Here is an 11,353-nt window from a genome sequence, read left to right as displayed (position 1 = left end):
GGCTCAAATCCAATATTTAACAATGTCTTTTTTTTAGAAAAACCAACTGTTACCCAATATGGGGGGTCTGTAGCCTTGAGGTTACGCTTTCGCTTCATAAGCGGAAGGTCATGGATTCGATTCCCAGCCCCTTCACAAAAAAAAACCCGTCCAGCCACCAGAAGACGCCTCACGGAGGACTGTGCTTTGGGGAGCATATCCATCCTCCGTTAGTATCAGATGGTGACTGAGACAAACTGACCCTCTTCGCAGGCAGCTAGCCTCACTAACAGCAGAGCTTTCTCCTACCTGCTTGGTGTGAGAGTAAAAGAGTAGGAGAGAGTGAAAGAAGATGTAAATATAGATAAGTTAAAAAAAGATCTGTATCGGTAAGGAAGCTACAGATCAACTGATTCCGGCACAGTAGTGGCCACTAGACTGGCCCAGCTCAGTATGGGAGAAAAATAAAGATGTTTAATTCCACGGGGCACCCCTCAGAACTAATCCTTAGGGTTAGTTGAAGACTTTCTGAAAATTTCAGCACAATTGGTCGTTCCATGAGCTGGCACATTGGAATTGAAGTTAATATGGGATTTCCAGCTCAAATATATGGGAAACAGCACACCATCTACTGTTTGGTACAGGAAAATTGTTGATCGCGTTCAATTGGACCCAGAATGTCAAAAACACTACTTGATACCATAACGAACAATATTGTAGAAGGTTGTATCATGATTAAAATTGATAAAGTTGGTGTTTTAACTATCTGAAGTAGATCTGCAATACTGCTCTGTATTTCTTCAACATAGAGTGATGGTTATCACTAAGCGCATCATAGCCACCTATGACGCTGGGCGAGCTGTTGCACAAGGCGCATGCATATATGTGGTTGTACGGAAGTGCTGATCTAAGCCTAAATTTCATCAACTGAAATGTTAATGAAAATGAGCTTGATTCCAGATACAACATTCTGCAGCTATGTTCATTAGGGTATCAACTAGTGTATTTGTCATTCTGGGCTCAATTGAACACGATCAACTAGTATACAGAACGAACCATTGACAAAGGGTAAATTTTCAATATATTTGAAACAAATATCCCATACAAACATCAAATTGAACGCGCCAGCTGGTGTCGTAACCAATTGAGTTGAAATTTTGAGAGACCTTTTTTCTTACCCAGAGGCACATATCTAGTGGGTACCCCGTTGAGTTTTACAACTTTTTTGTTTAAGGGCCAGTCTAGTGGCACAGAGTGCCTTAAAAAAAAAGAAAGAAAAAAAAACTGTTACCCAATGCACACCTTTCCCCCTTACAATAAACCTCGCACCTGTTACGTCAGCAAACGCAGTATGCTTTGGTTTACCAACCATTTGTACAACAGCAGTCATTGCGTCCGCCCCTAGAACAGCCTTCAATGCAGCAGCCTTCAGTGCAGCAACCTCCAGTGCAACAGCCTTCAGTGCAGCCAAAGTCTGTACAGACTGAACGATCACTAACATTAGGCAACGTATAACTTGAAACACCCAGTAGTCCAATAATGGGTTTTTTGTTCGACGGGGATTCTTTTAGTTAGAAATTTCGCATGGAGTTCCTGCAGGAATGTCTCTAGTGATTCCATTATTTATTTCTCCAATAAAATCTTTAATTGGACACTTGAACCTGTCTCAATAATTCTTCCAGGAATACTCCGGAATTTCTACGATGATTTCTCCAGGGATGTTTCAAGCGATTCCTACAGGGGTTTCTCGAGAGATTTGTTCTGGACCTTCAAAAAATTTTCCAGGAATTCCTCCTTAGTTTTTTTTTTCAGAGATTCTCCCACGAATTCATGCAGGAATTACATCTGAAACATTATCCAAACTATCTTTACATTTTTTTGGAAATTACATTAGAAAAACGTCTACAAAAGTTCCTCCTGTAAAATCTCCAAAATAAATCGTTTTGAGAAATCTCTTTATGGATTCCTCCAGAGATTACACAGGAATTACAGGGATTCCTGCAAAAATTTATCCAGCTTTTTCTTCAGGAGTTCCTTTAAGGATTGCTCCAGAAAATAACTAATGGTTTCCTCTTGAAATTATTCTAGAAATGAGATGACAGAGAATGGAATGTACACTCCCGTGCATAAGTTTGAGTTCACCCTCTGAAAAACATACAAAAAAGTTCAGTTCATATCTCTGTGATTACACGTCCAATTGAAACTCTCTAAGCCGCATTTGAAAAGCAAAGAGTTATTCTTACTTCGTATGTATTTTTCCAAAAATATTCTACACTAAAAAATCATATCTAATTTCCTCAGCATTGGATCGTACAAAATTTTAAAACAAGGTGTCATTAGAATCGTAATCTTATATTTTTTGAATAGACCTCACGAAATTTTGGCGGAAAAATCTTAAAACTATTCAAAATCAATGAAACAGTTATTCAAGTCATCGTGCAAAAGTTTGGGTTCACCCCTCATTATGGTGTATCGTGCAAAAGTTTGGGTTCACCTGAACTTACTTAATCTGTGAAATCTCAAACCAATCATTTACGCGCCATTATTTGCGCTCGAAAAAGCTTTAAACTATTAAAATCAGTTGAAAAATGGCAGAGATATTGACAAAAATGATATGCGTACGGCTCAGGTGAACCCAAACTTTTGCACGATTTGCAACATACTGAAGGGTGAACCCAAACTTTTGCACGATGACTTGACTGACTGTTTCATTGATTTTTAACAGTTTTCAGATTTTTCCGCAAAAAATTTGTGAGGTCTCTTCAAAGAATATAAGATTACGATTCTAATGACACCTTGTTTTAAAATTTTGTACGATCCAATGCTGAGGAAATTAGATATGATTTTTTAGTGTAGAATATTTTTGGAAAAATACATACGAAGTAAGAATAACTCTTTGCTTTTCGAATGCGGCTTAGAGAGTTTCAATTGGACGTGTAATCACAGAGATATGAACATTGAAAAAGTTCAGCTCATGAGCAAAACTCATGCTAACTTGATGCTCATTACAGAGGTAGGCCGTGAGCAACACCGATCGGTGAACTTTGATGTGCATCTTCAGAGCCCCATGTGATCGTTGTCGCTCATCACTAAAAAATCAACTGATTCTTCTTCTTCTTCTTCTTGGCATTTACGTCCTCATTGGGACAGAGCCTGCTTCTCAGCGTAGTGTTCTTATGAGCACTTCCACAGTTATTAACTGAGAGCTTTCTTTGCCAAAGTTGCCATTTTTGCATTTGTATATCGTGTGGCAGGTACGATAATACTCTATGCCCTGGGAAGTCAAGGAAATTTTCCTTTACGAAAAGATCCTGGACCGACCGGGATTCGAACCCAGACACCTTCAGCATGGCTTTGCTTTGTAGCCGCGGACTCTAACCACTCGGCTAAGGAAGGCCCCAAAAAATCAACTGATCTTATTGGCAAATTGATAGTTTTTGGCTAGTTGAAAGCATCAAATGGTAATTCTATTTTGGAGTAAAATAATGCAGCACGTCTCTTAAACTTATTCTTAATCTTCCCGATATTACTTCCTTTTGATCAAACGGAAATTGTTCGGTAATATGGTATCTCCCAAAAACGGACCGGGGTAATTTTATAAAGTAGTGTGAAACCGGTATTAACGAGTCATTTTCCCTGATTGATCCTAAATCGAAAAGGTTTCCGATCTAGACTGTGCCTACGGCTGAAGAGTTATTTTTTGTCTACGATCGAATTGATACGTCAATTTACTATGTGAGCAAAACAAGGAGCGGATCGAACCTAAAAATCTACCGTGAAGTGGGCATTCGTAGATTCCCTATAATATAAATTATTCTTCTTCTTGATGTCCATGGGATGAGGCCACTGTAATGCTATGAAAATGATACCACAAAATCTAAACTTTTAAAATTTTCAATTTGTAGAAAACAGTGTCATGCATAAAGTTCTAATATCGCAATGAGAACATTCACAATAACTTTTGCACCGTTTTTGCAGACAATTTAGCAATACGTTGGTCGTGAACTCATTATACAAAGATAAAAAAATATATTGATCAGATTAAACAAAACAGAAAAACCAAGTTAAATTAATTTTTATTAAACCAACCAATGTAGACAAAAAATGGCGCTTCTCTGATACTATCAAAACGCTGCGGGTTGTCCTGGTGGTTGTTCCCTTGCAACATGATCGCCAAGCTTCATGATATTTTAAACTACGGATGAAGGACCTAGAATTGGCACACAAAATTCAAAAGTTTGTCAGTCTAGATTGTAGGTTTAAAACCATTTTTTAGGACATCTGCAGCGGCAGCTTTCAACATCGCTTCCCTTGAACAATGCACGGATTTGCGTTACATTTTGAAGTTTCGTTGTTTTTCATTCATCAGATGTCAGGTTAACTCAGATTGTAATTTGAAAAAGCATACTTTGATTTAGTTATGCGAAAACTTAAACTGACAAGCAGACTCTGTCTCAGTTGAGATAGAATGCCAGAATAAGGAAGAAGAAGAAATAAAATGGTGAGTTGAATTGAATTGATTAAATAATTGTTCACATCAAAGACGGAACTCTATCCCCTTCTTAAATGCCGACCACTATATTTTTGGAATAAAAAGAATTCCAGACCATTTCCGCGTCATTTTACGCTGTATGGGTATGAATTGTAGACTCTTATCCGCTCCATGCGGTGTGATTTCCACAGTTTTGCTATATAATCTTTCCTCTATTAACCCCAGTTGGGCAATCGAAACTTTAAACATTAGTGCATCATAAAAAAAATATTCCTCTCGGTACAGTGCCTAACAATGAATTTATTATAACTTTCCATCAACTTTTGACATTGCTCCACTGACGAATGCAAGCGCTGACAAAGTTCAAAGATTGCTTCGCCATGTTTTCGGGTTTTTTTTTCTGCTCAGTTCCCTCTATTTCTAAAAATGAATGCCACCGGTTTGATTGAAGAGTTTAAGTTGGAAAGTTGTTCCCCGAACAAACTTCCATCTCGACCCAATTGCTGTTGGCGGTCTGGTATAGCAGCATAGTATTTGTTGGCAGAGCAGTAGTAGGAATAGGTACTAGAATCAAAAGCGTTATAGTAAGCAAATTTCCAGATTTGTGGTGAAACAAATTGTTTTTTTTTTCCTGAGCCCTAAGCGTGTCTAATCCCGTAATCCAACCAACGTTGCTACATGAGATACACCATGTAGAAAAAGTTGAACGTTTGTATTCTGGCGTTGCACGGTGTGCTGAATCATAGATGTTTTCGAGCTTGCATAAACCTCCGGTGTACTTTCACTCAATGTTAGCCTTGGTAGCAGAGAAAGGAATGCGGAATATTGATTTTTTTTTCCCAAATGTGGATTCTTAGGAAAATACGAAAATTTTAATGAATTTTAATAGCTTAGAGACCAAATTTATACAAATAAATACAACGAAATAATTTGAAACATTTGATCATTATTTCGTGTTCAAATTGGTATTGGGACATGTCAAATTGGTCTTAAAGCGGTTGATATTCTTCAAAACTAGTGAAACTCTATTGGTCTCCTATAAACATTTATAGGAAAAACATGCTTTTTATTTTCACCGTTGATAAATTTCGTCATATTCTGTAAGCTCTTCTGGAGTACCAAAACTTAGAAGCTCCATGGAAACTGTTAGAAGCTCCATGAAAGTTCAGCAAAATGTATGTTTCAGCACACCGAGCGTTGTGCGTGGGCTGGAAGGGAGCAATCGGAACCAGCAGGCAGGCATCAGCATGGACATGAGCGAGCAAGCACAAAGCTCAATGCTATGCACCAGTTGGGGTGGTGGCATGAATTGCGAACGAATGAGTGATTAGGTGGATTAGTTTTGCTCGCCCGCACTTGGCATTCGTTTGAGCTCGTCCGCTCGGTGCACTTTGGAGTCACTGTGATTCACTAATTAGGATTATCCTTTGCGTGATAAAAAATTCACTCAGTGCTCTGCTTTCGCTTCTGTGATTCGTTTGATGACGAACATGAACACCGAATCTAGTGGGAACGAGCGTTCCATGCCGGTTGGTACTAGTATTAGGTACCCCCGGTTTTGATGGATGAAATTTTGTGAGTGGTTGTGAAGAGCAGGATTTCACATTTTACGATGTGATTCTTTGGAATCACTCAACTTTTGTTTTATCACTAGTAGTGCGGTGCACATGGTGTTTTTAAAGTCATATTGTATGAATAGGACTTCAGAGGTTTCATTTCTATTTAAATTAGTGGATTTTGACCTTATTTTATACGCTGATCTTTTCTAGACTAGGGATTTTTTTAAATGCTATCCTGCCACATAATGAGAAAAAAATAATACTCGTAGCTTTTTTATCTATTCGTAGTTGAGCACTACAGCTTTAGTTATATGAACGGGCTTTTATTTTGAGCATTTTTCATTTCATACTTCTTTCTCTTTCCGGCGTTTCGTCCCAACTGGGACAAAGCCGTCTTCTCAGCTAAATGTTCTTATGAACATTCTCGCAGTATTTGCTGTGAGCTTTCTTTGTCAATTGAATATTCATTCATGAATTTGATAGGCAAGAAGATACTATTTGCCTAGGAGTTTGAAAACAATTTCCAACCCGAAAATATCCTATGAGATTTGAACCAACGATGTACCCACTTCAAGTGATATGTCTGTCTCAGATTTTAATTTTCTAACTAAACAATTGAATCTAATGATTGATGCAATGTTCAAAGCCACCACTATGACTGAAGCAGTCCAAGTAGGTGTAAAATTTACAAATCAAATTGTTATTGGATTACGTTTTTCTAATGGATCCAAATAATAATTTAAATATTTGAAATTGGAATACTGGTTCTCTGAATGGTAACCACTAACGTTATTACTGAAATGTATTTGGAACCTGGATCTAAACTCAAAAGAGATCCTAATTTGTTTGTTTATCGTAATGATCGACTTGATAGGGCATGTGGGGAGTTGCAATCATCATTCATAGACGTATAAAACATCAACTGTTTTCGCCATTAAAAACTAAGTTTTTGAAACTTTAGGTGTGTCTTATGAAACAGTGCTTGGTAAATATACTTTCATAGCTACCTATTTGCTTTTAAATGCTCTGGACAGCAAGTTAATTTGCTCCAAACTGACTTGCGAAAATTGACTCACAATAAGTCAAAATTTTTTGTCATTGGTGACTTTAATGCCAAACATAGGTCATGGAATAATTCTTAACGGCAGAATTTTGTTTGATGAGTGCTCTTCAGGATATTTCTTAATTCAACCTGATAGCCCTATTTGTTTTTCCTCTTCTAGAAATCCATCTACGATTGACTTGGTCTTAACCGACTCTAGCCATCTTTGCAGCCAATTAGTTACTCATGCGGATTTTGATTCTGATCGTGTCCCTGTTACATTTCAAATATCCCATGAAGCCATTCTCAATCCTATCAGCTCCACTTTCAGTTATTTTCGAGCCGACTGGAATATATATGAAACATATGTTGACTCTAATCTTGATGTTAACATTTCTTTACAAACAAAACTTGATATTGACAATGCTATTGAAACTTTAACAATTACCATTGTTGAAGCCCGGAGCATTGCAATTCCAAAATGTGAAGTATAATTTGAATCCATGATTATAGACGATAATCTTAAACTCTTGATCCGTCTTAAAACGTTAGGAGAAGGCAATATCAACGCACTCGCGATCCTGCTATGAAAATTATATGGCAGGATTTGCAGAAAGAAATCAAGAAATGTTTTGCACAATTAAGAAAGAAAAATTTTGAAAATAAGATTTCTCATTCGGACCCTAGCTCTAAGCCCTTTTGGAAATTATTTAAAATTTTGAAAAAAAAAAACTTAGAAGTCAATACCAGTTTGAAAGTGTGCAAAATTTTAATTTTGGACTTACTAGTCCAATTGAAAATCAAACTACTTAGTACTTCGAAAATATTCTCAATCAAGAGAATGTTTTCGAAAATTCCTGGGAGACTGATTTAGAAGAAGTGAGAACTATTATTCAAAAATTCAAAAATATGAAACCTCCTGGCGATGATGGGATTTTCAACATCCTCATCAAGAAACTTCCAGAAAGTAGCCTGTCATTTTTAGTTGATATATTTATGTTGTAAATGTTTTCAATCAGCATATTTTCCTGATAAATGGAAAATGCTAAGGTTGTTCCAATTTTAAAACCAGACAAAATCCTGCAGAAGCTTCTAGCTATCGTCCAATCAGTTTGCTTTCCTCCATCGGTAAACTCTTTGAAAAGGTCATTTTGAACAGAATGATGGACCACATCAATGAAAATTCAGTTTTTGGCAAAGAACAGTTCGGATTGACCACTCATCAACTTTTACGTGTAACAAGTATGATCCGTTTCAACAAATCTGAAGGCTATTCTACTGGTCTTGCTCTTCTAGACGTAGATAAAGCATTCGACAGTGTTTGGCATGAAGGCTTGATCGTAAAATTAAAAAAAAAAAAAAAATCCAACATACATTGTTAGAATAAATCAAAGTTATTTGTAAAATCGTACACTTCAGGTTATTCATCAAAACTCCAAGTATGCATGACTCCCTCTAAGAGCTTGTGTTCCTCAAGGCAGCATCATGGGTTCAATATTATACAATATTTTCACATCAGACTTACTTGAGTTATGTCAGGAATGTCAAAAATCTTTGTTTGCGGATGACACAGGCCTCTCCGCCAAAGGACGAAGCATGCGTGTCATCTGTAGTATATTGCAAAAAAGTTTGGATATGTATCCTTTTTACTTGCAAATATGAAAGATATCTCCTAATACTTCCAAAACTCAACTAATAATATTCCCACATAAGCCAAAAGCACTCATGATTTGCGACTTGCGACACTATTTCACCATGCGGTGCGCAACACGATTGATTCTGACCGCATCACACTCCCCCACAAAGAGCAAGCGTCAAGGTCGAAGTATCAAACACTACTTTCTTTATCCACTCATTAACAGAAAATCAAAGTATTGTTTAAAGAACAAACTCTTGATCTTAAAACAAATTTCAAGCCAGCCATGTTGTATGCTGTACTAGCTGTTGTAATACCAGGAAAAAAACTTTGCAAAGGATTCAAAATACAATTTGAAAAATGACTGTTAAGGTAAAATTATAAATAATTTCAGTCGAAAAGCGTTGCAATTCCCTTTAGTCAAATATTATAAAAACTCTGAACTGCTACGGCAAATTAAATGCAATATGTTGTTATCAAAATGTTGATGGAAGCTTAATTTAGTTTTGGATGATAGTGTTTTCTACCACAGAACACATAAATATATAAAAAATGTTTGGAATAATAATAATCATGAATTAAATACAAAAAAAAAACTGCATTTAAAAAAAAACATCACCAAGAAATAAGATAAAACGCAGTTTGCATAATACGTCTGTCATCAAAATCATTAGCAATCTTGGTGTCATACTTACTGTGTCGTAAAATCATTTTAGTCTCGTTCTGTATGAGCTGGATTAGCCAGAATGTCTATCATTAATTCTCATCAAAACCACGATTCTGTCGCAGTGGTCTCTAGACGAACAGATGCTTATACACTGTGCAAAATGTCTCCTACGTGGGTGCTCACATCTGCTGACTGAGAGACCACCATACGTGTGTGTAATTTATCCTCTCGAGTCGCGAGTCATCGCGAGTCCGGTTGTTGAAAAAAAATGAACACTTTTCCGAACGCTTCTGTTGCCACGTTCATCGAGACAAACAAACGTCTAGTCGTAGTCATCGTCTTGATTCTACCCCATTACCCCGAATGCCATTTCCCCGAATGCTATCACCCCGAATTCCATTACCCTGAATGTACCAATACCCCGAATTCCATCACCCCGAATGCTATTTCCCCGAATTTACAATTATCTTGACATGATGATATTGATGACATTTCCCCATGATATTGGAATTCGGGGTATTGTCATTCGGGGTGATGGGTCGTTCGGGGTTTTGGAATTCGGGGTAATGGCGTTCAGGTTAGTGGCATTCAGGGTAATGGAAATCGGGGTAATGGGGTAGAATCATCGTCTTATATGCGTCGACTTATCATTAGCCTGAAGACCACCGACCATCGTACGTGGTATGGTAAAATACAATAGACATGGGAACACGTGCAAAACAGACTGAAAGTCGATTGATGATGTGCATAACCTTTAAGCGATTCCAATGCGTCTTATCTCGGGTAGAAGTTAATGACAAATCAAAAACAAAATTTTACATAAGAACTAATTTGCATATTTCAAGACTTTCACAAAACAATAACAAAATGTGCTAATGTATTGAAATAGGTTTCATTTTCTTTATTGTTGTGATGTTTACAATCTTATATACAAAACAACAGTTGACACCTCTCTCTCCTATCAGAGCTTACTTTCCTATACCTAATATATCGTCAAAATATCCAAAACTCTTCGGGGACGGACCTGGTGTAGTGGTTAGAACACTCGCCTCTCACGCCGAGGACCTGGGATCGAATCCCATCCCCGACATAGTCACTTATGACGTAAAAAGTTATAGTGACGACTTCCTTCGGAAGGGAAGTAAAGCCGTTGGTCCCGAGATGAACTAGCCCAGGGCTAAAAATCTCGTTAATAAAGTCAAACCAACCAACCATCCAAAACTCTTCCCTCTCTCTAAAAATCTCCGTAATATATGAACAGTCTCCTACTTTGTCTGCAAAATAACTGATTTTGCTATAATGAATTGCATTTCAATCAAACCAATGACAAAGTTTATTCTCCTTTATTTTTTATATAGAAACCCTTTGGATAGCAATGATTAACTTCTTCCCGGGATTACCAAAGAGGCATTGAATCTGGCCTCGGTCCACTTATTCCGAAAAAAAGAAATCGTTGAGATTACTACGAAAACATATGCGAATTCGGTTGAGACGGAACGCACTATGTGCTATCTCACGTTTATCCCCGCAGCGATCTTACAGCTTAGGGCAAGTGATTACACCGGAAAGATCATTAATATCGGACGCAATGGTACGTTATAATGATGACACGAGGAAAAACAAACCCCGGTGTGACCTCGAGAGGTAAATATCAATACAGAGGCGTAACGACTGACTGGGAGGAACGATGACGATGCGCACAGTGGTGCAAGGCCATAAAAAACTTCAAAAACTGTTGTTCTTAACATTGTGTGTTGACATTTTCATACATTTTAATAATATTGAATGATGTTTTTCTAAAACTTTGGATTGATGGGTATAGTTTTCGATTTGTGGTTTAATGTTTAGAAAGAACAAGTCAGCAAAATTAAGTTGCTTTATTTTCAACAACTACAGTATATCTTGCGAACTTCGATTATCATGGGCGTAGTCAGAAGGAGGGTCAAAAAAATCAACTGGCTTGCTACACATGTATATA

At 37.3% G+C, this 11,353-nt stretch overlaps 1 long non-coding RNA gene across 1 annotated transcript; it reads right to left on the bottom strand.

Annotated features, from left to right (window-relative positions):
• Nucleotides 1-4,039: 4,039 nt before the first annotated feature.
• LOC110676180 lies at nt 4,040-4,355 on the bottom strand. Its single transcript, XR_002500137.1, has 2 exons — nt 4,246-4,355; nt 4,040-4,189 (listed from the first exon to the last, which is right to left on the bottom strand). It is a non-coding gene; the product is annotated as an uncharacterized LOC110676180 (long non-coding RNA).
• Between the last annotated feature and the right edge of the window lie 6,998 nt (nt 4,356-11,353).

Source organism: Aedes aegypti, chromosome 2 (assembly GCF_002204515.2).
Source record: "Aedes aegypti strain LVP_AGWG chromosome 2, AaegL5.0 Primary Assembly, whole genome shotgun sequence".
Classification (NCBI taxonomy): domain Eukaryota; kingdom Metazoa; phylum Arthropoda; class Insecta; order Diptera; family Culicidae; genus Aedes; species Aedes aegypti.
The sequence above is the reverse complement of the archived record's forward strand: the minus strand, read 5'-3'. Positions and strand labels throughout refer to the sequence as shown.